A 25,355-nucleotide genomic window follows, 5' to 3' on the forward strand; every position below is an offset into this window, starting at 1 on the left:
GCTTGCAATGTGAAATAAGCACATCATGGAGAATAAGGTATCCTAAGGTATCCATCCCCTTAAGCATTTCTCCTTCAAGTTATAAACAAAAAAATATGGAATGCTGTACAAATTTGTGTGTCATCCTTGATCGGGGCCATGCAAATGGACTCTGTGTCATTCCAATTTTCATATATGTGCTGCTGAAGCAACCACTGATATCCTCTTTTTAAAAAGTATCTCTTGAATTCTTTGCCTATTTATTTATTTATTGAGACAGGATCTTGCTCTGTCACCCATGCTGGAGTGCAGTGAGTCAATCACAGCTCACTGTAGCCTCGACTTCCCAGCCTCAAGTCGTTCTCCCACCTCAGCCTTCTTAGTAGCTGGGATCACAGGTGCATGCCACCATACCTAGTTAATTTATTTATTTTTCTATTTTTATTTTCATAGAGGCAGGGTCTCCCTATGTGGCCTAGGCATTTTGACCATTTAAAATTGTTGTTTTTTTTGTCTCTTTTATTCCTAATTCTTTACATATTCCAAATGAATCTTTGTCAGATACATGCATTGCTAATATCTTCTACTTTGTGCCTTGCTTTTCAGTCTCCTTTCCATGATGTCTTTTGATGAACAACAGTTCTTAGTTGTAATTGAGATTTGATTTTTCAAATTTTTTAAATGTTACCATTCTTTGTATCCTTTTTATAAAAAAGCTTTTCTTGCCTTAGATCATAACATTCTTCTAGGTTTTCTTCTGGGAACTTCAGTGTTTTTATCTTTTCCATTAAGAACTAGGATCCATTGGATGCCTTTTATGTCTGCAAGGAGTTAGGGGTAAGGTAGACTTTCCATGTGCATACTGCACTTGACCTTAGCCATAAGACTGAGAAGCAATCCATGTGGGCATCTAATTGACCCAAAGCCATTTATTGAAATGACCATCCCTTCCTCATTGCACTGCAGTGGTGTTTTTGACATGAATCGGGGGACTTTTATTTATTTGCGTCTCTAATATGTTACTCTGTCTCTACCTGCACCTGTACCACATTATAGCTAACAGTTGTAGATTTCTAGTCTGGATATGTGATAGTAAAAGTCTGGAAACCTTGTTCTCCTTCAAAATTGCCTCAATTTTTCTTGATCATTGAAATTTTCACATAAATGTTAGTACTAGCTTGACAATTTCAACAAATAAACCTACTGGGATTTTCATTGGGATTACACCAGATCTATAGATCATTTTGGGAAAAAATGACATCTTAATAATTTTGAGTCTTCCAATTCATGAACACAAAACATCTCTTCATTTATTCAGATCTTTAATTTCTTTTAGCAATGTTTTACAGTGTTCTTACATAAGTCTTTCACATCTTATGGATGTACCATAATTTAACTAGTCCTCTGGAAATGAGCCATCCTTTTCCATTTTTACTCCATTCTATCTTTATAAGCACAATGAAATTAAAAGCCTCACATGTATATTAAATTATTTTAAAGTGCCATATTGGTATCTAAAACTCATTCTCTTCTCCTATATTCTCACTGACATGTAAGAAGTCAAAGGGCAAAGAATGACCCCCAGGGTGTCCCATCTTTTGATTTTTTTTTTTTTTTTTTTTTTTTTTTAGACAGAGTTTCGCTCTTGTTACCCAGGCTGGAGTGCAATGGCGCGATCTCGGCTCACCTCAACCTCCGCCTCCTGGGTTCAGGCAATTCTCCTGCCTCAGCCTCGTGAGTAGCTGGGATTACAGGCACGCGCCACCACGCCCAGCTAATTTTTTTTTTTTTTTTTTTTTTTTTTTGTATTTTTAGTAGAGACGGGGTTTCACCATGTTGACCAGGATGGTCTCGATCTCTCGACCTCGTGATCCACCCACCTCAGCCTCCCAAAGTGCTGGGATTACAGGCTTGAGCCACCGCGCCAGGCCCATCTTTTGATTTTTAAACCACAGCAGAACCACCTCAATCTATTTCCTGTTGTTAAAATCTCTAGGGACCAATATCGCATGAACAGACCCGGTAACCTTTCTAAACCCTTACCAATATGATTAAGAACATCCTCCTTTTGTCACTTCTGCTGTCAATTAAGCACATTTTCTCGTTGTTCATTTAGCGGGAAAAGAACTTATCAATGAATGGACAAACATTGTCTCATCTTTTAAAAAATACTCATGTATACATTAGAAGATAGAAACTGTATTTTTGGGACAATTAATTTCCCAAGTCTATAACTTTTTAACTCGACTGAAAGCCAAATAAATATAGATTCTAATCTCCAACCTTGTTGATGAATGAAAATACAGGTACTTGGTAAAGTGTTCTATGTAAGGCTTTTTGATAAACAAGTGAAAAACTTTGGTTTCAGGTCTTCTCTCAAAGGTAACCAACTCTGATAAACTATTGGGCATCAAACCACATGAATGCTGAGCCACGTAGGGGGCTCATCTCTGAGTTCCTGTGGGCCATATCTTTTTGATAATGCAGCTTAGTATCATATTTATTGATTGTTAAATGTTTTTTATTACCAATGTGATACATACCTAACAAAGTCTAGAAAACATAGATGTGCAAAAGGAATCTGTAATTATATGTTTAACTGGTAACCACTGTGAACATTATAGTATATTTCCTGCCAATATTAACTTATTTTAAAAATTAATATTGTTTTAGAGTCTCCTTCCTAAGCTTTATACATTCACTTAGTCAACATCTTTACATGCCATTAAATACTCTTTTTAGCATATTTTAATTCACCTATTAATTGGATATTTATTAATTTTTCAGTTTTTCACCAATATACACAGGTGAAGTACACATATCTATTGTTAAAATTTTGTTAATATTTGTGATTTTTGTCAGGACCATAGGTCTTAACTCTGTCCATCAAAACCACTTGTGTTCAGCTAGGCACTGTGGGTCACACCAGTTATCCCAGGACTTTGGGAGGCCAAGGCAGGAGGATGACTTGAGGCCAGGAGTTCAAGATCAGCCTGGGCAACATAGGAAGATGTCAAATTTATTTTAAATAATAATAATAATAGAAGAACTTAGCCAGGCATGGTGGCATGCACATGTAGTTCCAGCTCCTTGAGAAGCTGAGGTGGGAGCATCACCTGAGCCCAAGAGTTTGAGGTCGCAGTGAGCTATTATCAAGCTACTGCACTCCAGCCTGGTCTACAGAGTAAGACCCAAACTAAAAACATGATCATAACAATTTAAGTTTAATGTGACAAAGATATTCCATTTATAGATATTTATCCTGCAGGAATTTTCACATAGATAAAGAAAAGGATATACATTCAAGAATGATCATTGTATTATTATTCATAATAAAAATGCAAAAATGATCTTTAAAAGTCTATCCTTAAATGTCCACATTGATAAAGTAAATTGAAGTATCTCCATGCAACTTACAGTGCTATTAAAAATTATATCTGAATATATTGGAATGGAAGAATGACTATATGTTATGTTATTGACTGAAAAAATGCAAAACAATGTCTAGTATGATTAGCTGCAGGGAATCGGGGGAGGAAGTGAAAGATGGGGATCTCACCAATTTTTTATTTTTCTATTACTTGAACTTTTAAAAAATAGGCCCTGATTACATTAGTATTGAACAAATAAACCAACAAGCAGATTCAACAGATTCCCAGAACTCACTCCCAGAATCTCCAAGGAGTGGGGCCCAGAAATTTGCAGTTTATAAAGCTTCACAAGAGATTCTGAAAAACTGCCAAGGTTAAGACCACAGCCTTAGAATAAATTTCTAAAAGTGGAATTACTATGTCAAAGGGTGTGAAAAATGTTAAGGCTTTTTATAAGAATTGCCAAATTGTCCTTTAGTAATGTGCCAATTCACATTCCCACCAGCAGTGCATAAAATCTCATTCCATCATCAATATGAGTGGTATGAAGTGTTTTAATCTTTGCCAGTTTGATAGATGAAAAACACCAGGTCTGATTTATTGTGACAGAAGCACCGGTTTGTCGCATTTGGTTCTCTTTGGAGGACACTCTGTCCCATCCATCTTCCTCTTGAATGGTGTAGATAGACACATCCTTCTCTGTTTGTGTTTCATTACAAAAATCACTTGAGAAACTTATTTAAAATGTAGATTTCCAGCCCCCATTTCTAATTCTGACTGAATAGGTAAAAGGTGGACTTTGGGAATGTGGCTTGAAGAGGTAGGATTCTTCATGCATTGGAAGAAAAATAAGCAATGGTGGATTTAGGGTCTGGGTATTTTGTATTCTTAGAATGGACTCTGCTCATTGCTTGCAATAGTCTCTGCCCAGGATGCAGGTTCCTTACCTTCCAGCCATCCTTCAAGTTGCAGCCCACGTCCTGCTCAACATGTCATTAAAATCCACATCGAGTTTTCTCTCCTCTCACTCCCACAGCACTTAGTGTCCAAACGACTCATCCTGACACTTAATCACATGTGGCAATTACTTTAGATAGATGAGAATCGACTTACAGTAATAAAAATAGAGTCTAATGAGAGTTGTAGAAGTATTATTTTAGGACAAGAAGAAATGCCTGAGGATATCCTGGAAAATAATCCTACAATAAATTACATTTGTGTTGGCACTAAATTAGATGTAATGGCAAGTCTTTGAAATTTGAAGTCAGAGCAGCCTTAAGCTATTAGAAACTTGTGCTTCTCTGCTAAAATAAGAGACTACTTTTTATCTTCAAAACTGGCAAAGATTAAAAACCCTTGAAACCGTTTTTGGTTTGTTGTGGACTGAGCAGCTCAGGTCATTCTTATAATCAGACACATTTGAGAAACAATGCCCCACACTCAGTGTTCTCAGCATTGCCTGCTTTATGAGACTCCTTAATGACGCATTTGAAAATTAGCCATGCTCAGCCCCACTGCAGAGATTCTGTTCCTGTTGGATTTTTTAAAGCTCCCCAGGTGATTGTAAGATGTAACCAAGATTGAGACTCTTTGCTCAAAGTGATGCAAAAACAATCACATGGAGATCTCATATATATTTCATTATTATTTGCTACTCCAGCAGGAGGGATATTTGAGTTGCTTTCTTGGTGGAAGTGATGGATTCCCAAAGATTTATTTATGGTCCACCTCAAGCCTCTTGTCATTTCTGAGACATTTGAGTAAATTTACTTTCAGTCATTTATTCCTCCAACAAGTATATGTTGGGGAGTTTCTCTGCCAGGAACACTTCTGATGTTGGCAATAAGACAGAGGTGTCTCCTGCCCATGAGGTATGTAATGTACCAAAGAGGACAGTAATTAAATAAGTAATTGCAAGTAATTATACTGGAGCTGAGTCTTCAAGCAGCCTTCAGTGGTGTTTTGTTTCAGCCAAGAAAGTTAAGTGGGATGGTCTTTTCCCAAAGCATGCCATCTTGGTCTAAATTTCATGCAATATGCTTTTTAAAAAAAAAAATCTATAAGGTTATTCCTTCTGATTTATTACAAATCTACTCTGATTTTATTGGAAAACTATTTTTGGGTTACTCTGAGGTATTTCTTTCTAACTCGAATTAGCATTTCTCAATTTTCCTTGGGCTATTTTATTATAATAACTAGGCTGATTCTTCTTTATCTAAACTTCAGCTTGCGAAGTAATTTGTGCAGCCACAAGACCAGCTGACAAGGGCATTAATTTAGGCTGAAACGTAGAGGTGACATGATTCTGTAGAGGACATGGTGCCATATCATAGGTCTAAAAGCACTGTATTATGAAATCAGTTCCCTCCTGTTAGTATCAGTGAACAAAGGATACAAATGTGATCTTAGCTTCACATTGGGAATGGAAATGATGGAAGCATGCCATTGACTCTGTCTGTCATAGCCTGTGCCAAGGAAGCATTCTATGTCATGAGCAGACCACAAACCAAGCAAATGCAGTTTGTCTAATAATCCAACACATTCTAAGTTTTTTCTGTGGTCATAATGTTCATTTCGGCCAAATGTACCACATGACTAATACCTTCCTCTTGCAAGAAATAAGCAGTACTATATAATAGATACTGTCTTATCTGATCTTCTATAATAGCCCTACTTGAATAATCAGAAAGAGGAACTAGTTTTTAGGGTGAAAGTACATTTTTGGACTCCCTCCACCCCCACCAAATTGAAGTTTATTGATTAGCACAATCCTGGCATAACATATGCAAAAAAAATATGTAATTTATTCTTCACTGTGTATGCATTGACACAAAGTCAATATTTCTGAGGACTGAGGTCAGGTACCAGCCAAATCACCAAGATATTTAATGTGACCTGAGATCCTCTTTGGAAACAAGCTATTGTGATTTTGCTCCAGTGGAAGGAGCATTCTGTTCAACTGTCACAAGTGACTAAGGACCTGATGAGACACAATGAAAATGGCTTGTCAGCTTTTGCAGAATCTGATAAGATAGCATCAAGACCAAAGATGTTTTCAAAACAGCAGAGCTCTCCAAGGCATTGAAGTATGGTTGGCAGGTTATGTCTTGCACAAATGAAACACACGGAGGGGCAAGCAGGTAATGGAATCCAACCACACCCTTCTTATGAAGCTGTGTGTCCTAGTGTGAGACACTCAGGTTGCTTTATTTCACTGGATCCATTCTTAACCTCAAATAATTATTTTCCTCTCTGAGCCTTGAACAACAGCTTTGTTCAACACCAATAAAGCAGACATTTCATGGCTGCTTACCTGTCTGCGTTTTTTTTTTGTTTGTTTTGTTTTGTTTTGTTTTTTATTTTATGAGTTTTTGAGAACAAAGGACCAGGAATCACCTTGACAAATGGGTTCTTGGTGAACTAGTTTTTGATGAAATGACCTGGAGGTGGAATTATCTCCTTCAACTTTGGATTTCCAATACTCAGCATGTTGTGTAGCATGTAGCAGACCCTCCGTAAGTGTTGGGAGAAATGAAAAACAGGTACTTTTTTTTTCTGCTTATAAAAGTAACACATTTTTATACCTGTAAAAAAATTAAAATACCAAATTTAGAGTGAAAAATAAACAAATTTACCTTTTTAATCATACAGATTAATGTGTGATTCAGTACATCAGTTCTGGAAACAAAAAAAAAATAGCAATAGCAATGATGACGACACATAAAAGTCTATGAAATTTTGCCTGTGAGGGTAGGAACATACCTTCCCGCTGCTCCAGCAATACATCATGTAGCTGCTAAACTGAGTTGAAGCAGAACTCCATCCTCTCCAACTTCATAATTGCTGTCTCTCCACTCCAAAGGCAATCCTGAGCTCTGTAGCCCATAAGGTCCATGATCTACAGCAGTGGCCCTATGGCAAGTGAAATGTTTTGGGTTGGAGAGCCCCAGTGCTTTGATTATAGACAAAAGTGATGTCACTTGTGATAAGATGTGTCATGATGGTGTTGTCACTTGAAGTGACTTCATATTTCTAATATGCGCTCAGCTGAAAAATATGCAGAGAATGGAAAACAAGAGTTATGCAACTAAGAGTTGTGACTTCCTGTTAAACTTTACGGAGGAGGTGAGAATAGAGCAGTAGGAGAGAAACGATACTGAAATGTTTCTTTTTAATATATCATTTCTTCTTTTGCTTTCATTACTATTCTATACGGCGCACAAAATGTACCAGGGTATCCATTTATTATACCATATGCATAAGGCAAAAAACATGTTAGATACTGGAGGAACCTTAATAATACTACGTATGCAACAAGTAAGCAGCACGATTTATTTTTAGGGAAATTCTATTGATGTATGATCTCATTACCAGGATTTTGGTAAGACTTCAGGCTATAAATGTTATGCTTTGGCCCACTTTAAAATTATTTTAGCAGTTTAGCATTGAATACTACAACACTTAAAAGCTGAGCTTTTCACTGAGTTCACTGATAATTATTCCTGTCTCTACCACAATTCAATTAGATACCCTAAGTCTAAAAAGCTACCTAAGTTGTAAAACAATTATGACTAAATTGTAACAGCAGCTTCCTGTATACTGCATCTTAGATCAAACCAGTTTTCTTTAGAAACAATGTATTTTAAACATCAGATGTGATCAGCCATAAACTCTAGGGGAAGCTCCTGTGTGTGGTGATTGAGCAGAAAGGAAAGGCACATCAAAAATGATATGTATGAAAACCTGTTCCTTATATAAATCACTTTCTCTCCTTAAGGAATCTGTAACATTTCTATAATGTTCTTGGGAGTACTTCCTGTACAAAAAGCATACTTTTAAAAAATAAGAAATTTTCACAGATTTTCTTTATACTGGTTTCCATAATTATTTTTTCTCTATCCTATTTCCCTGCACTTTTTGCTGAAACTCCAAGTTGGAAGACTCTCTAAATTTCATATTTAACCGATTTGATCTTTCTTCCACATGACAACAAAAAACAAATTTCACTCTAGTGGTACCTAATTGCCTTCTTACATCTCCCTGTGAAGTCAAAAGTTTCCTTGAATCTCTTAAACCAATTCAAGTTTCTTCAAGTTTGACTACCTTATATAAGTTTCTGAGCATTATTTATATCCAGTGCTGTTTTATTCTGTCCAATGCAGTGCTTTTCCTTCTTTTCAATCCAATCCATTTGAAAAAGTGCTTTCTCTTGTGTCCCAGGCCCTGAACTATATAACCCTGTTGTAGCTCTCAAGAGCAAAGGAACAACTGTAATATAGGTACTAAGAAACAAGTTCAGATGCACAGAAGGAAAAATTGGAGAGGTAATGCTTGTTTGGTATAATTACTCACAGCACTCAGATCAGTGCCTGGCAATCATTGCTGTTCAGTACAGATTTGTGGAACAAAAGCAGGAACAAATGAATGAGTGGCACCAGCAATGTCTGCCAGCACTGGCTGTAATTGTATGGGCAGGACCTTCATAAGCAAAGGTGTGAGCAGGTGTTACAGGTGGGCAGTACCATGTATGCAAAGACACAGAGGCAGGAAAGCAATGAGATATGGGGAGCTTAGACCAGCACAGCTGAAGGGTCCACTTGCCCTATTCCTGTGAGTATGACCAGATGAGCAAGAACAGCTAAGAGCTATGGGAATGCCCTTCCTGCCAGGGAGTGGAGTGAACCAGAAGTGGGGTGCAAGGCTGAAAGATTCTTAATATATTTGCTCTTCTACAGGACTAGATATTGTGTGTTTATGAGTCACAGAATAATTACTGCTTTCAAGAAATATGTGTTCTGCTTCCACATCTACCACTTGTAACTGAGAGGTCTTCCTTTCCCGAGGCTTCAGTGTTCCTCGCTGCAGAAATGGAGTAATAATAACACCTCACAAAGTTGTCGAAAATGAGATCATACTTGGGAAAGTAATAACAGTAATAACAAAAGGTTCCTTTTTCTTAGATTGACTCACTGGTTCTTTGGGTCTCATCACTATCCTATGCTGTATATAGATTGTGCCACAGAACCTGTTTTAGTAAAAAAATAGATATGCATACATATACCCATATGTATTCATCCATGTATGTATATGCAGTTTAGAACAATGATGACCATTTACTACTATATACACTGGTACACAGTGCTGCTTTCATTACCTCATTATATCCTCACAACAATCCTGGCAGGTACATAATGTTATTTCCCCCATTTTACAGATGAGGGAACTGAGGCTTGGAAAGGCCACACAGTTGCCCAAGGTCACATAGCTAGGAAATGAGAGAATTCAAATGTGATCTGTTGGTTTTTTTTTTTTAATCCAGAGTATATGCCCCAAATGTTACACACATGTAGGTGATTTCTCCAAACTTTGTCTTTATATTTTTCCAAAAACATGTAGTTTATGATAATTTCTAACAACCTTATAGAGGTATGATGACATAAAATAAATACATATTTAAAGTGTACAGTCTGACAAGTTTTGACGTAAGCATACACCCATAAAGCCATTACCACAATCAAGATAATAAAAATAGCCAGCACCCCTAAAAGTTTCCTCACGTCCCTTCCTAATCCCTCCCTCCTACGTCTCTGTGCTCTGTCTGCCAGCCCCAGGCAGCCATTGATCTGTTATTGTTTACTATAGATGAGGGTGCATTTTCTAGAGTTCAATCTAATTAGAGCTATACAGTTGCGCTCGTCTCTTTTTTTTCTGACAGATAGGGTCTTGCTCTGTTGCTCAGGTTTGAATGCAGTCATGCAATCATAGCTCACTGCAACCTCAAACTCCTGGGTTCAAGTTCTCCTCCCACTCAGCCTCCTGAGAGCTGGCACTGCAGGTGAGCACCACCATTCCTGGCTAATTTTTTTAACCTATTTTTATTTTTGTAGAGATGGGGTCTCACTATGTTTCCCAGGCTGGTCTCTAACTCCTGGCCTCAAATGATTTTCATTCCTCGGCCTCCCAAAGTATTGGGATTACAGCCACGAGCCATCACACTCGGCCCCATGCACTTCTTTTTAACTGACTTCTTTCACTCTGCATAATTATTTCAAGATTCATCCACATTTTTGCATGAATCAAGTGTTCATTTCTTTTTATTACTGAGCAGTGTTCCATTGTATGGATATATTACAGCTTGTTTATTTAGGATCATTTGAAGAAGTATTATACTCCAAAATATTCAACAACTAAAAAAGTAAATTACATTTTTAAACTGTTAGTTTTGTTTCTTAATTAATGTTTATTTTAAAACTTGTTATACATTTCTTCCTAAGATAATAACTATATCTCTAAATTGATAAAGAATGGGGTAAGAAGTTAAATAGAAGAGAAGAAAAGGATAAGGCTTTGTCCCCGAGATATAAAATCACTCCTGTCTTTCAAAACCGTAAATTAATTTTGAAACCTGGCTCTTGCATGCATGCATATAAAATCTATATTTTTCCTTTCCATATGTAACATTCTACATTTGGAATTGTATATTTAAAATATAATTCACCGGGTGTGGTGGTTCACGCCTGTAATCCTAGCATTTTGCGAGGCCGAGGCAAGTGTATTACCTGAGCTCAGGAGTTTGAGACCAGCCTGGGCAACATGGCAAAACCTTGTTTCTACTAAAAATACAAAAAAAAAAAAAAATCGCTGGGCGTGGTGGCACCTGCCTGAATACCAGCAACTTGGGAGGCTGAGGCAGGAGAATCACTTGAACCCAGGAGGCAGATGTTGCAGTGAGCCAAGATTGTACCACTGCACTCCAGCCTGGGCAACAGAGGGAGACTCGGTCTCAACAAACAAACAAACAAAAATTTTTAAATGAAATTTAATTCAAATGTAGTACTACAAATTTTAGAAACTCAGTGATACAGTACTTCAGTTGTATCAACTGAAATTCATGCATTTTCTCTTTGGCAATATATTTGTAAGTGGCCAATAAATTCCCCACCTTGGATATAGGTATATCACAAAACAAAACAAAACAAAAACACTTTAAAGAAAGAGTAAAAAGTCTTTTTCAGACTTTCAGATTGAAATTAACATGACACCCAGCTCCAAATGCTGTGTTAGAGATACCCGCGGATGTCAGGTAGTCTGAAGTTGAGCTTCCCTCAGCCCCCGTTCTCCTGCCTGTAAAATGGGAATAATAGCTGTTATCTCGAAGGGCTACAGTAGGCTTTGAATGAGATGGTATGTGTGAGCACAGGACATATAAAAGGTACTTACAAGTGTTATTACACATCCCCAGTCCTAGCTCCTCCCATGTCCCTTATTCTGAAGACTTTAACCTCCTTGGGAACTCAACAGCTTCTTTAACTCATTTTTAGCAGTTTTCATATGCTATGAGGCAGCCACATAGCTAAAACCTGCATATTGTTGAATAAAGGCCTGCAGAGGACCCTTTCTTCCTAGACTGGCATCAACACAAATCTATGTTTGTGCAGACTGAGGAATGGTTTTGTGGTCATGTTTCCATAGGGACATCAAGTAGTGTTTCCTCAAGTGGTTGAGCCTGCTGTGCGGCCAGTGTCTGCTGCAGGGCCCCGTGGAGGGTGCAGTGGTTGGATCCTAGGTGGGAGGTGACAACTCATATTGGAAACCAGGAGTTTGCATATGATGGCCTTTCTCAATGAAAGGGACTCTCTAGCTAGTCTAAACAGTCCCTTAAAGCTATTAGGTAAGAGACTGTTTAGACTAGCTAGAGCGTTGAAATTCCCTCAAAGGAGGTAGTAAGTAAACCAAATACCCTGCAACTGTGAGCTGCCCAAAGAAGTTGCCAGGGAGCCCGATCCAGGGACCCTTGGAGACTTGAGGTGCTTAGAAAATTGACCATGTTGAATTAAAGAACGGTCACAGAAAACAACAGTGGGATTGTTTTTGAGGGATAGACATGAGAAATAATAGAATGAAAACATTCTAAGTACCGCTGGAATAAGAGAAATCGAATGCAAGCTAAAACATTAAAGAAGGATCATTAGCATGTTTAAACTCCTACCTCCACTATTGAAAGCCTTCTGGAGGAGCACTGACACCTGGTTTGAGTTCCAGGTCAGCCTGTAACAAGGCATATGACCCCAAAGAAGCCACCTCATTTCACAAATCCTCAATTTTCCCATGTGTGAACTGGTGAATTCATAGCCTCTATGTTTCTGAATCACTTGAAGGGAGACAACATGAGATAAGAGTGGGAATAGACAAACCAAACACAGAGCCTTGCACATAGTAGGTGTTCAATAGATATTTGCTGAATGAATGCCTGAAGGAGCCATTCTCTTCTTAGCTACACAAATGGAACCCACCACTCTGGCTTCCCTCCTTCTCTTTAAAAAACACTGTCATCATATTTTGTAAGTTTCTTTGAAAAGTTGAGAGATTTTTCATCAAAATGAATAGAATTTCCTTTAACCTCTGTTTTTCGCTTGTAAAAACGGAGATAATTCCTCTTACCTCCTAGTGGTGCTGTGCAACCCACAGGAAATCAGTGAAAGCACCCAACAAACGTCTAAAATACTTCTCTTCTCAGCAGCAGATACACTTACTGGTGCATTGCTAATCCTTAGAGGTGTGTGAACAGTTCAGATGGTTGGCAAGTGCCTTTCATAAATAGGAAATTAAATAAAGCTAATAATTTGTAATTTTTCCAGTAGAAACCAACAGGTTTCTGTTTTTCGCCAAGTGGAAAAAAAGGTTTGTCACACAGTTTTATTTTTCAGAGAGTGTAGTAGATGTGGAAAATTCAATAAAGAAAAACTATTTTGTTATTGAATCTTTATCAAATTTTGAAAGGCATGTACACAGTGTTTTAGAAATTTAGGGGGGTTTCCATTAGTGAATAGCGCTTGTTCTGGCTGTGACCTTTTAGCTGGTTTAAATCTGTCAGGTCCAACCACAGCATCGCTGTCCCAGGGCTCGCACTTGCGTTCTCCTTTTAACCTATTCATCTCCGTTTTGCTGATGTTGACCAAAAGGTTTCCTTTTCTAAGTAAGAAAAATCCATCTGCGTTTAAGCTTTGTATAACTTGCATGCATGAAGTGTTGAAGTGAAATAAGCAATGTTTCACCTGTCCCTTTCCTTTTTCCCCCACCACCACCTCCTCTTCATTTCATATTTGACTTATTTGTCCTGAACACTTCAAAGTCAGTTTCTGAATCTGTTTCTCAACACGTCAGTATGTGCAAGTGAGTCTGTTTTCAAAAGGATATTCATCTATAATGAACAAGACTGTTACTATCATTAAGTTTATAGTTATAATGTTTACTTTTTTCTCACTAAGTTCTCTTATTTTCTCTTACTTCTCTGTAAGGTAAATAATAATAATATCTTTTTTTTCTTTGAGATGGAATTTCACTCTGTCACCCAGGCTGGAGTGCAGTGGTGAGATCTTGGCTCACTGCAACCTCTACCTCCTGGGTTCAAGAGATTCTCTTGTCTCATCATCCCAAGTAGCTGGGATTACAGACACCTGCTACCATGTCTGGCTATTTTTTCTATTTGTAGTAGAGATCGGGTTTTACCATGTTGGCCTACTAGTCTTGAACTCCTGACCTCGGGTGATTTGCCTGCCTTGACCTCCCAAAGTGCTGGGATTACAGGCATGAGCCACTGCACTCTGCCAGCAACGGATAATGTCTTTATTTCATCCCTGGTTTGCTTCAAGGATTATAATAATTGTTTCCAGAAATCATGAAAATTACTCCATTTTGTAAAATATGGGCATCAATGAGTGAAATGTTCTATAGAAACTTTGGGCCCTTCATCCTATAGAAATGTTGGGACTTCTTCACCTAATAAATACTTGCTGAAAAACTAGAGCTATCCTTGAAATTCTCTTCCTGTGACCATATAGTAGGACCATATATTAGGAATGTATGGTAGTAATCTGGGTTGAAAAATAAATTATGTCTTGTATGTTTTCACTCGGCCTGTAAACTGATGCCACACTTGCTAACCCTAAAAACAAAACACTAGATCAAAACCAAAAGATGGACATAGAATTTAAGGGTAATAGCATAATGTTTAAGTGTACATGGGTCTGCAGGTCAGATACCTGGGGTTAAAACCCTGCCTCAGATTTATTAGCAACATGATTTTAGTCAATTTGCATAACCCCAGCCTCCCCTGTATCTTACTGTCTTTATTTCTGTGTAAAATGGAAACAGTAATAGTATTATGCCCATTACTATAGGGCTGTTGTCATTCTTATATGAAATGACAATTCATATAAGAGCTTAGCATGGTGTCTGGCACTCAGAAAGTGCTCAGTGAATGTTATTTTATAAACATTATCACGTCTAGAACTGAACTGAGTGTGGATGCTTTTTTTTTTTTTTTTTTTTTTTTGACACAGAGTCTCATACTATAGCGTGGGCTGAGCTGGAGTGCAATGGTGAGATCTTGGCTCACTGCAACCTCCGCCTCCCAGTTTCAAATGATTCTCCTGCCTCAGCCTCCCAAGTAGCTGGGATTACAGGTGCCCACCACCATGCCTAGCTAATTTTTTTTTTTTTTTTTTTTTTTGCAGTTTTAGTAGAGACAGGATTTCACCATGTTGGCCAGGCTGGTCGCAAACTCCTGACCACATGATCTGCCTGCCTCTGCCTCCCAAAGTGCTGAGATTGCAGCTGTGAGCCACCATGCCCAGTCAACATATTTCTTTAAGATTGTCAATAGGCAGGAAAATTGCAAAGAAGAAATAAGGATGGACTCAGGGTTTCAGTCGGTAAATATGCTTCGAGTACATATTGAGGTCAGCACACTAGGCTTGACCCTGGAAATGAAATGACTACTATCATACTAAAGACCTCACAAAACAAGAAACCTCAGTCCTTGAAGCTTTTAATCATTTTTCGTCTTACTAATCTCATTAGTGTGAGAAACATCTATATTTCATTTCATTATGCAACCATATGTTTCTACTGCTGACATTAATGTGTGGAGTACTTGAATTTCATCCATATATCTATCAAGTCTAAATATCACTTCACTGACAATCCAAATGTATCACCAAACATGCAACATCTCACCTCCCCAGAGAGCAGCATCCTTGCTCAGTTTACTTTACAGTATCTTTCTCACCTAGAATATTACAGAAATGCTCTATCGTAAAAACAGGGTTTCTCCACAGGCCAAAAGATTCCTATCACTAGGAACTGATCTAATTCTAATGCTGACATGGGCACACTCTCACAGGGTTGTACAGTCTTGCTCTGTCCCTGAAGGGTGTATGTTCACTTTTTAAAAAATGATTTGTTGACTCATGCACATTTTTCCCCAGAAAGCTATTCAAATTGAACACAGACACCACACCATAAAACTTAAACAGAATTGGGCATGTGTTTTGATTTGTCTTCTGCCAAGTTGGAAAAGTTCCCAGTACCTACTGATTTATTTACCACAAAAGCTACAAAAGCACAAATGAGATTCCAAGGGTTACAGTTTTTTCTGTAACATCTGTATTCTGATGGATGGCTAATTTATTTTCAGCATGAGATAGGCTGACAGCAGAACAGAAAAATGAAGAGAGAAGGAATTCTAATGACATTTAATTCCACTCTTAATATTACTATGATTATGTTGAGGCAATAATGACCTGACCAAAATTCCTTAGTAACAGAAAAGCCACCACAAGGTCTCTCCTTAGCCCCTGCTCTTTCCACTGTCATCTTCACAGCAAATCCCAGTGGGACACTCACAATCTCAGATCCTCCACAAGGCCCCTATGCTGATGCCAGCACACTCCAGAGCTTGGGGTTATTTATTTTCTGTTTGTATCCATTGGCGAGGATATTTAAATACTATACTTAAAAATCAGGAATGACCTAAGTGTCCATGGCAGAGAAATGACTTCATAGGTTCATCTGACCAAGCCAGATAATTCAGTAGCACACATTTATTTAACATTGTGTTTTTGGAGACTACTGATGTGAAAATATGTTACGTGAAAACTACAGAATACAAACTTTATCCTGATTTCAAAGTTTTAAAACTGGAAGAAAATATATTAAAATGTTACCAATGTGTATCTTTAGTGGGTAAAATTAAGACTGGCTTTTCATTTTTTGATGTATACTTTTGCTGTGTTTTACATATTTTATACAGTGGATATGGGTTTTATTAAACTAAGGGAAGACAAATAATGCTGTTTAAAATAATCTGATGTACTCATAATAAATCAGGAGAGAGGAGTCGATAGCTGTGAAGGCTACCTTTTTGAAAAGAACATGCAAACATGCATACATTGCGTACTGTACGTGCCATCCCTTCATGAATTTGGTGTGGGCAGAACAATGGAAAGGCGTTGGCTTTTATTTTGAAATGATAACCCATCAGAAGGTTTTGGATAGAGGAATGGCATGATTGATTCATCTTGGATTTCAGCAGGATCACTCTGGCTGCCATCCTGGTGAGCAAGGGTAAAAACAGGGAACTGAGTCTCAGGAAGTTGGTGACAAGCCAGGCTACAAAGGAGGGTAGTGGTACAAGGGGTGAGAAGAGCTGGATTCCAGCTACTTATCTATCACAGCATTAGACTTTGAAAACTATTTTTCTACAGTCTGTTATTTATTATTTAGGGATTTAAATACATCTTTTATGTTGTATTTTTATCCACAGAACCTGTGATAAATCTAAAAAGCCTTGGGTATAACAGGCCTTCTCCCTGAAAATAATGCCGAGTCTGATTATACCTTTCCTTTTTAAACAGCTGCCCCTATTCCAACAGTTATCCTGTCACTCTGGAGCCAGATAAGATGGGCCATTGAGACTTTTTTCTGCTTAAGCACCAGGTGGTCTCAATAATAGTCGGGAAGGTCTCAAACACCAGCTAGGACCCATCCTTAATAAAGTTTTTACCAGTTGGTAGTAAAATAAAAGAATAATAGAGAGAATTTTTGCAAAGTCAAAATTCCCTTTAAAGGATTATTCTTTATTCTATGACAATACATATCCTTTCTAATCATTTGGGGAGAAGTGTTCTATGCTTTATAAAATGATGATGATATATGTGGTGGTAGTTGTGGAGCTTCATTTAATATATGCTTATTTAGCAAAATCAAAAGTTGACAATTTTACTTCAGCTTCAAAGACTTCTATGGCATTTTTCTGGTCCATTAAATCAAATTTTAAAAACACAGTGTTAGTCTATATGGCAAAATCTTCTTCACATATGCCTATTGTGAATTTAATTTTTTTGACAATTGAACAAAAAATGAACATTGATTCTAAAACTTTTTATCTACAGTATTTCCTCATCTTCTCCCAGAAAACAAATGTTAGTGAGAACTAAACATGGGAAAAACTAATTCACTGGTTTAACTTCTTTATTATCAAAGCTTTGTTCACTTAAAAGAGAGTGTTTTTAAAAATTATATGAGTAATGTAAATTAATTATAAGAAATTTGGAAAATGAAGAAGGAAGAAAAAAATCCATAATTCCATCAACCAGATTTGCAATGACTGTTGATATTTTCGTATATTTTTTCTTGTCTTTTTAAACGTATTAGAGATGAATAGATTTTTTTTTCACAAAATGGGGATTCTATGGTTATTTCTTTAGTGTTTTACATCAAAAAGCTATCACAAAGGCTTTGATACCTAGAAGACTTAGCAACCTATTACTCATAGTCTGAAACCTTGGTTGCTCATCAGAAATGTGCAAATGAAGCTATATCTGTTTTAAAGACCGGGGTGATGATAAATGTAGATAAACTAGGGAAAAACTATAGATGCCCCATTGTCTGAGCAATTTCCCTCAAGCTAAAATAGAAAATAATAGATATTAATGATATATTAGTAGCTCAATGAGACTTTTTAAAAGTCAAAGAGTTAAATAATTTGAAAAAGGGAAATATAGAAAAGAGCAAACTATGTTGCATGTTGAAATAGGGAAAATATGTTGTATTCATTTTATTTAATTCTCAAGAATGAAGAGGACACCATATATTAAACTCTAATTTGTTTTTCTTTGTAAACATAATGATGAATACCATTTTAAAAAAATTAAATTATGCTTCAGCTTAAAATAGTACCAATCCTATGATTAAGAGAATTTGGACTTTTAAGTTTTGCTTTTATGGATTCTGATAGGAGATTTAGCTCCCTGAAGATATCCTTTTTTCTGCCACACTGCCTGGAATTCATGCCCTTGACTTTGGTAACAAGCACTTCAGGTTTATAATTGATAGAAAAATTTCTGCAGACTTTTAGATACAATACGTAAGAGGACAAAAAGACAAACATATCCAACATTAAAGCCTAAGATGACTGGAAATTTAAATGCCAGAACATGAGCGAAATCTACATCAATATCAGGCAAATAAAACTAAATCAGGAAGTCAACCCCACTTTCCTTTAATGAAACATTGTCTAAATACACACACCTGGGACCTATGAAAAAATACTACATAACAAGAGACTGGCAAACATACCTTAAAAATTAAAAGAATAGCATACTTCTGAAAATGATCTATTCTATCTTATGAAGCCTTTCTGGAAAATTCTGTGTTTAAAATAGGAGCAGGAAACTAAAAGAAGCAAATGGGTTAAAATTTAAAAATTTAAAAGAATGATATGAAAAGAGAGAGGTTGTGACCGGAATAGGAAAGGATTCTATGGTGAGAAAGAAAGAAACAGAAGTAGAATTAAATCCATGTTGGGCATAGTTGATACCATGGAAAATAGATGATACACGGATGTCACAGTTAAAGCATATCATGTAGTAATATGAAAGTAAATAGCATATGAAAATGAGATACAGAAGTGCCAACACACAGATAATTGATGAAGACAAAAGCAAATTGAACAAAAATTACAACTGAAGGTATCTTTTAGAAGACTTTCCTGAGTTAACAAAGAAAGCGTGTCACTGTAGGTAGCATGTCACTTGAGAGATTCGATTAAAGTATGCTAAATTCCTTATCTTGACATGGAAATTCCAAAAGCTTAATTTTTACTCCAGACAACAAAAATTAGGTTTCAAGTCAGTTTCACATATTCATGGTGGATTGTGATTGTTGCAAGTGAAAAATGGTGAAATTGGAGATAGTGCAAGTGGGAATTGTGCATAAAGCACAGCTCATTCTATTGGCACAGTAGCCCACAATGGGGGAGTTTGAAGTGAACATGAGGTTATCTACCTGATGGTTGTGATAAAAATAAGTTTGTGAACCAGTGGGTGCAAAAATGCTTTTGATAAATTTGATGGTAATTGCTATAAGCATGAAAAACTGTATAAATACCTTCAAAATAGTAGAGAAGAGCAAAAGAGGAATAGTCTATATATCAAAGGACAAGCAAAGAAAATAATAATTTAAAAACTGACAAAGTAAAACCAAATAAACCAAATATAGCAGTGCATGTGAGTGAATTAAGCACTCTTGTTAAAAATGAGAAAATTCTCACTTAGTCCATTTATGCCTAGTGTTTCATTATTGGAACGCTAAGCATGTAGGAGTTGTTTATATCCTGCTGCTCAAGGTCATCCCCAAGGTCTGATTGCAAAATTCAAAAAATTGCAACCTCAAGCATAAATGGGTGAAAATTAAAACACAGAAATCAACCACTTTCTGCTTATAAGTAACCAACTAGGGAGTGTAAATTAGTTCAACCATTGTGGAAGACAGTGTGGCGATTCCTCAATGACCTAAAAATAGAAATCCCATTTGACCCAGCAGTCCCATTACTGGGTATATACCCAAAGGATTATAAATCATTCTACTATAAGGACACATGCACACGAATGTTCATTGCAGCACTGTTTACAATAGCAAAGACCTGGAACAAACCCAAATGCCCATCAATGATAGACTGGTTAGGGAAAATGTGGTACGTATACACCATGGAATATTACGCAGCCATCAAAAACGATGAGTTCATGTCCTTTGTAGGGACATGGATGAACCTGGAAACCATCATTCTCAGCAAACTGACACAGGAGCAGAAAATCAAACACCGCATGTTCTCACTCATAGGTGGGTGTTGAACAATGAGAACACATGGACACAGGGAGGGGAGCACTACACACTGGGGTCCGTTGGGGGGAAATGGGGGAGGGACGGGGGGTGGGGAGGTGGGAAGAGATAGCATGGGGAGAAATGACAGATACAGGTGAGGGGAAGGAAGGCAGCAAACCACACTGCCATGTGTGTACCTGTGCAATAATCTTGCATGTCCTTCACATGTACCCCAAAACCTAAAATGCAATAAAAGAAAAAAAAAAAGTAACCACCTAAAATGAGGTATTCGAAGAGTTCAAACAAAAGAGGCTGAGCAAAGACATATCAAACTAATGCAGACAAAAAGAAAATATGGTCACTATATGTTATGTAATAATCACATAATAATAAAATAGAAAGGAGATACAATAGCCGACCTCAATTTAGTGCAAAGGACAGGTAATATCTCAGTTAATGCTCATGATAACTATGAGCTTGTTAGATAATGTCAAATTCCATCCCAAAAACAGTAACCAGAACAAATATTGTAATACTATAACAATTTCAAGTGAATGTTCATGGGTCAGTATACACCAAGTAATATTAAATCAACATATAAAGTAAAAATTATAAACACAAATAGAAATGACTAGCAGTAGAACACTTTAGCACATTTCTCAGTTTTCTGACATTGAGTATGCAAAACCTTAAATGAATGAGATATAAATGCTACAATTTAATAAGGTTGATTTAACCAAGAATATGTCACTGCATTTTGATGGCCAAAAAATTATAAGAAATCTAAATATCAACAGTGGAGAATTTATTAGACTAGGGCTGAAATATGTTGGCTTATGGAGTGGCCATTCTTTATTCCTTTTAAACAAAATAAAATAGTATTATTAAACAGTTTTTAATGACATTGAAGTATTAATTACCAATTATATAAAAAAGCATATACATAATGATACACCAAATATGCTCTGAATCTTATTTTTAAAGTGTATGTAAGTGTTTATAAAAATGCACACAGAGATAATAAACCAAATGGGTCTATATGAAAATGTTAACATCAGTTATCTCTAGATCTTGCGATTATGGGTGATGATCTTTCTTAGTTATTTTTATTAATCCTTAGTGATTTTGCATTTAAAAATTTTTCTACAAAGAACATTTTACTTCCGCAATCAGAGAAAAGTAAAATTGACCTTTATTTAATGATTATGATCTTATGAACGTCCCACTTGTTTCTCACCCCTTAGGAGAGAAAGGTAGGGTAGAGATTTGACAGGAGTGGAAATCAAAGCTAAAAGAGGTAAAAGCGACTTAAAAAAATGTCATAGTTAATGACAGTACGTGGACTAAAACCCTTGCCTCCTGACCTCCAGTCCTGAGGACTTTCTAGTACATTTTTCTGGGTAAACCATGTGAGCACAAAGACCTGTTGAAATGCTGCTGATTCAGAAGATCAAGTCCATTATCAAAACCAGAGGAAACATGTAAATTCACATATATTTTATATAATGTTAATATAAAAATGTATATGTGAATATAAAAGTGTATATATTTATGTAATATATAAATATGATTTTTATTCAAGGTGATAGGAGAAAGAGGTAAATATATCTGACTAATTAGCTCCAAATGAGCAAGGTACTGAGAGGATGAGACAAATGCATTTTGATGGAAACTGGAGGTAGAAATAGTCGTGGAAGCCAAAATCAGTCAGCAGAAAAAGCTCTGATGCTTGAGGAACTAATTTCATCTATAGGTGTTAGCATCTTTTCCAGAGTGGCCTTGAAAGGAAAGGTCACTTTAAATATAAAAGCATGATAGTGATTTGCATTTCAAACCAGCCCAGAGGCTGCTTTGCAGTGTGACTCTGTGTACCTGCAAGTCAAATCCAGGATTCACCGTTTTGGAAGTGGTTCTGGGCCATCCTCATGCCCACAGTCGTCTAACAGGTTATTTAGGCACGAACCTATTATTTATGAGCTATTAGCAATCCCTTAAGTTTCCATTTCTCTCAGTAGTTGGACGGTATTAATACTTCCGCCACATAGTTCAAATAGGCTTCAGATATTTGTTCCATGGAAAATATACAGGGACACTTTGAGGGCTGTTTCGTAAATGTCAACAATCTTCAGAGAATGGTTTTATTTCTTCAGGTTGGAATAATTTTTCCACTTCTTGCTTTAGGAGTTCTAATTTTCTAATTTTTGCACGTTATGTAAATTAACTTAAAAATTTTTACCGATGGAATTTTTGTTATGTTGAAAATAGCTTTATAATTTCTTTCTGATTGTTTAAGTAATGCAAATCTTTGTAAAAAGTCAAATGATAATGAAAAGTCTAAGAAGAAAGAAAAAATTCCCCTGAAATTCCACCAAAATAAGATAACCACTATTAACATTTTGTTCACCATCTTTTCATACTTTTACTGCATACACACTCATGTAATTTTCCGTAAAGTAGATCATAATATACATGCAGCTTTTTAATTACAAACTCCTTTTTAATCCCACTTCTTTTTTACTTACCTCCATCCACAGCACTACCTTCAAAGACATCAGTGTGAACAGTCAAGTGTCCACCTTTCCATCTGTGTGTCTATGTTTACCAGTCAAATAAAAATGGAAAAAAATAGAAAGGATATAATTTGTGTATATTTTGAAATATATAATGTGTATATGTGTGTGTTTATAAAATTTCGTAAATGATGAAGTATTTTGTCATTTACAAAAATGAAACTTTATTATTTGTGTCTCTGCTTTCCAAATTTTACATAACAAAAATCCCTTCATTTTAATGGTAGGAAATAGTTCATGGTGTGAATGTGCTATTGTCATTCCTGTTAAGTGAGCAATTACTTTACTTCTGGTTCTCCACCATGAACAGTATTGGAACAAACAATCTTATACATATATTATTATGGGCCAGCGTTTTCATTTTTATTGGACAGATTCCTAGACATGGACTTATGAGACAAACATACAAGCATTTTAAATTCTGATATTGTGAGATTGCTTTCCTAATAGGTTTTAAAATTCACATTTCCATCAGTATGTATGAGGACCCTCATCCCCGTATCTTCATGAACAATAGATATTATCATTCTTTTTTATTTTTGTCAACCTGACTTTTTGGGAGATACGATCTCTCTTTTTATTTTAAATTTGTTTTTTGTTTTTTGTTTTTTGTTTTTTTTCTAACTACTTGGAAGGTGTGGCATCCTTTCCCACATTTATTGGTCATTTGGATGTATTCTTTTGTGAATTTCCCATTCACTTCCTTCTATCAGGCATTTTAAATCAATTTCAAAGGGCTCTTTATCTACATTAAAGATAACTTTTAAAGTCTTTTATCTATTAATAATTCTTTCTTATGAATTACTAATGTTCTCCAAGTCTGTCACATGTCTTTAGGCTTTATGACATCTTTTTCCCTACAGAAATATTTAAATTAGTGAAGCGTCCATCTTTTTTGTATAGTTTCGAGGGATTGTATCCTGGTTTAAAAGGTCTCCTCGAGTCTCAGCTGTTTTGTTTTCTTAAATTCTAGTCTAAGATTTTCTTAAAGTTAAAAACTTTTTAAATCAACATGAAATTCTTTATATAAAGATCCAACTTTTTCTTCTGGATTGACAGTTATATTAGCAAGATTTAAAGAAATAAGCACTTTGTTACTCAACTGAAAAATCACCTTTTCATGTGTTAATTTTCTTATTTAATATTTTTTCCCACAACTCTCTATTATGCTCTGCCAATCTAGTTATATGTCATTACTAGTGGTTACAACAGCTTTATAGTGTATTTCAGTATCATAAAAGACAAGTCCTCCTTCTTCCAGCTTAGAGATAATGAACTTGAACTTGTTGGTTAATTGGTTAAAAGCAAGTCAACACTCTGGAGTCAAAGTGAATACAGGCTTAAAGTCACTTAACAGTTCTTTATCTCAGTTTACCTAGCTGTATACTCAGGATGACAGCATTTATCACAGGCAGTTGTGAGAGTTAATAAGATGAAACTCAACAGAGTGGTCAGAAAATTCCCTGATAGATTTCAAGCAGTAAAAAATTAGCCTTTGTGATTGTCATAGTTGTTGTCAGACATTTCCTCTTACATATGAACTTTAAGATCTCTTCACTGACTTTTTCCTTCAACCACAAACCCTCCAAAAGTTAGGATTCTAACTTTAATTGTGTTAAATACACATATTCATTTTGAGACAATTAATATTTTTATAATAACAAGTCTCTCACATTCTAGAATATAGGTTTTTAATTTGTGTCTTCTCAGGTTTTAAAGTTTTCAGTATGATTTAATTTAATTTAATCATATAAGACCTGCATCTTCTTTGTTAAATTCGTTCCTTTGTTTTTAAAATTATTTTTCTTATTTTGAATCTATTTTCTATTTCTTATTTTCCATTTCTAGCTCTAGATGGTTATTACCAATGTAGAGAAAATCATGTCATCTTGTATATTCATTCTAGAATTTTTATGTCTCTTTTTTTCCTAGAAATATAATTTTATCATCAGCAAGAGAGATGTGCATACCCCCTTTACCAATATTTACATTTACTATTTCATTTTCTTGTCCTTATAATCTTGTCTAAACACTTTCTAATGATGATAATATATCTGGTGTTATCACAGAATAAGGGTGAAAGGGTGACTAAATGATCTTACAGGATATAAGTGAAAGACAAGCTCCGTTTACCATACAGGATTTGTCTTACCACGCAGTGAGCAGGTGATGCAAACATCACATCCACAAAGGGCTAATCCTCATGATGCAATTTTCCGTAACGCAGCCTTGCTACCAATGATACTGATCAACTGGGGGGAATATCCCATCCAGCCTTCAAGAAGCAAAATTGCCATCTCCAGGGGTATTTCGTACCCTGCTGCCCCTTCCAACTAATCTAAAGACTCTAGTTTCATATGTTTATTGCTAACTAGGGATAAAAATAACTAATAAAAACTCCAAAAAGATTTAGAGACAGAGGTCTTTACCAACACAGAGATTGAATACTATGCTTTTTCTATTTTTCTTTCAGTTAGGAGGTGATTATTAT

General features: G+C 36.1%; 1 protein-coding gene and 1 non-coding gene across 2 annotated transcripts in view; one reads left to right on the forward strand and one right to left on the reverse strand.

The window, feature by feature from the left end:
- STAT4 (signal transducer and activator of transcription 4) overlaps positions 1-25,355 on the forward strand; it is a 110,584-nt gene that overhangs the window by 26,885 nt on the left and 58,344 nt on the right. The gene's annotated exons all lie outside the window — the stretch shown is intronic.
- LOC120364431 (U6 spliceosomal RNA) lies at positions 90-191 on the reverse strand. The gene has a single exon (XR_005579692.1). It is a non-coding gene; the product is annotated as a U6 spliceosomal RNA (small nuclear RNA).

Source organism: Saimiri boliviensis, chromosome 5, assembly GCF_048565385.1.
Source record: "Saimiri boliviensis isolate mSaiBol1 chromosome 5, mSaiBol1.pri, whole genome shotgun sequence".
NCBI classification, from domain to species: Eukaryota; Metazoa; Chordata; class Mammalia; order Primates; family Cebidae; genus Saimiri; species Saimiri boliviensis.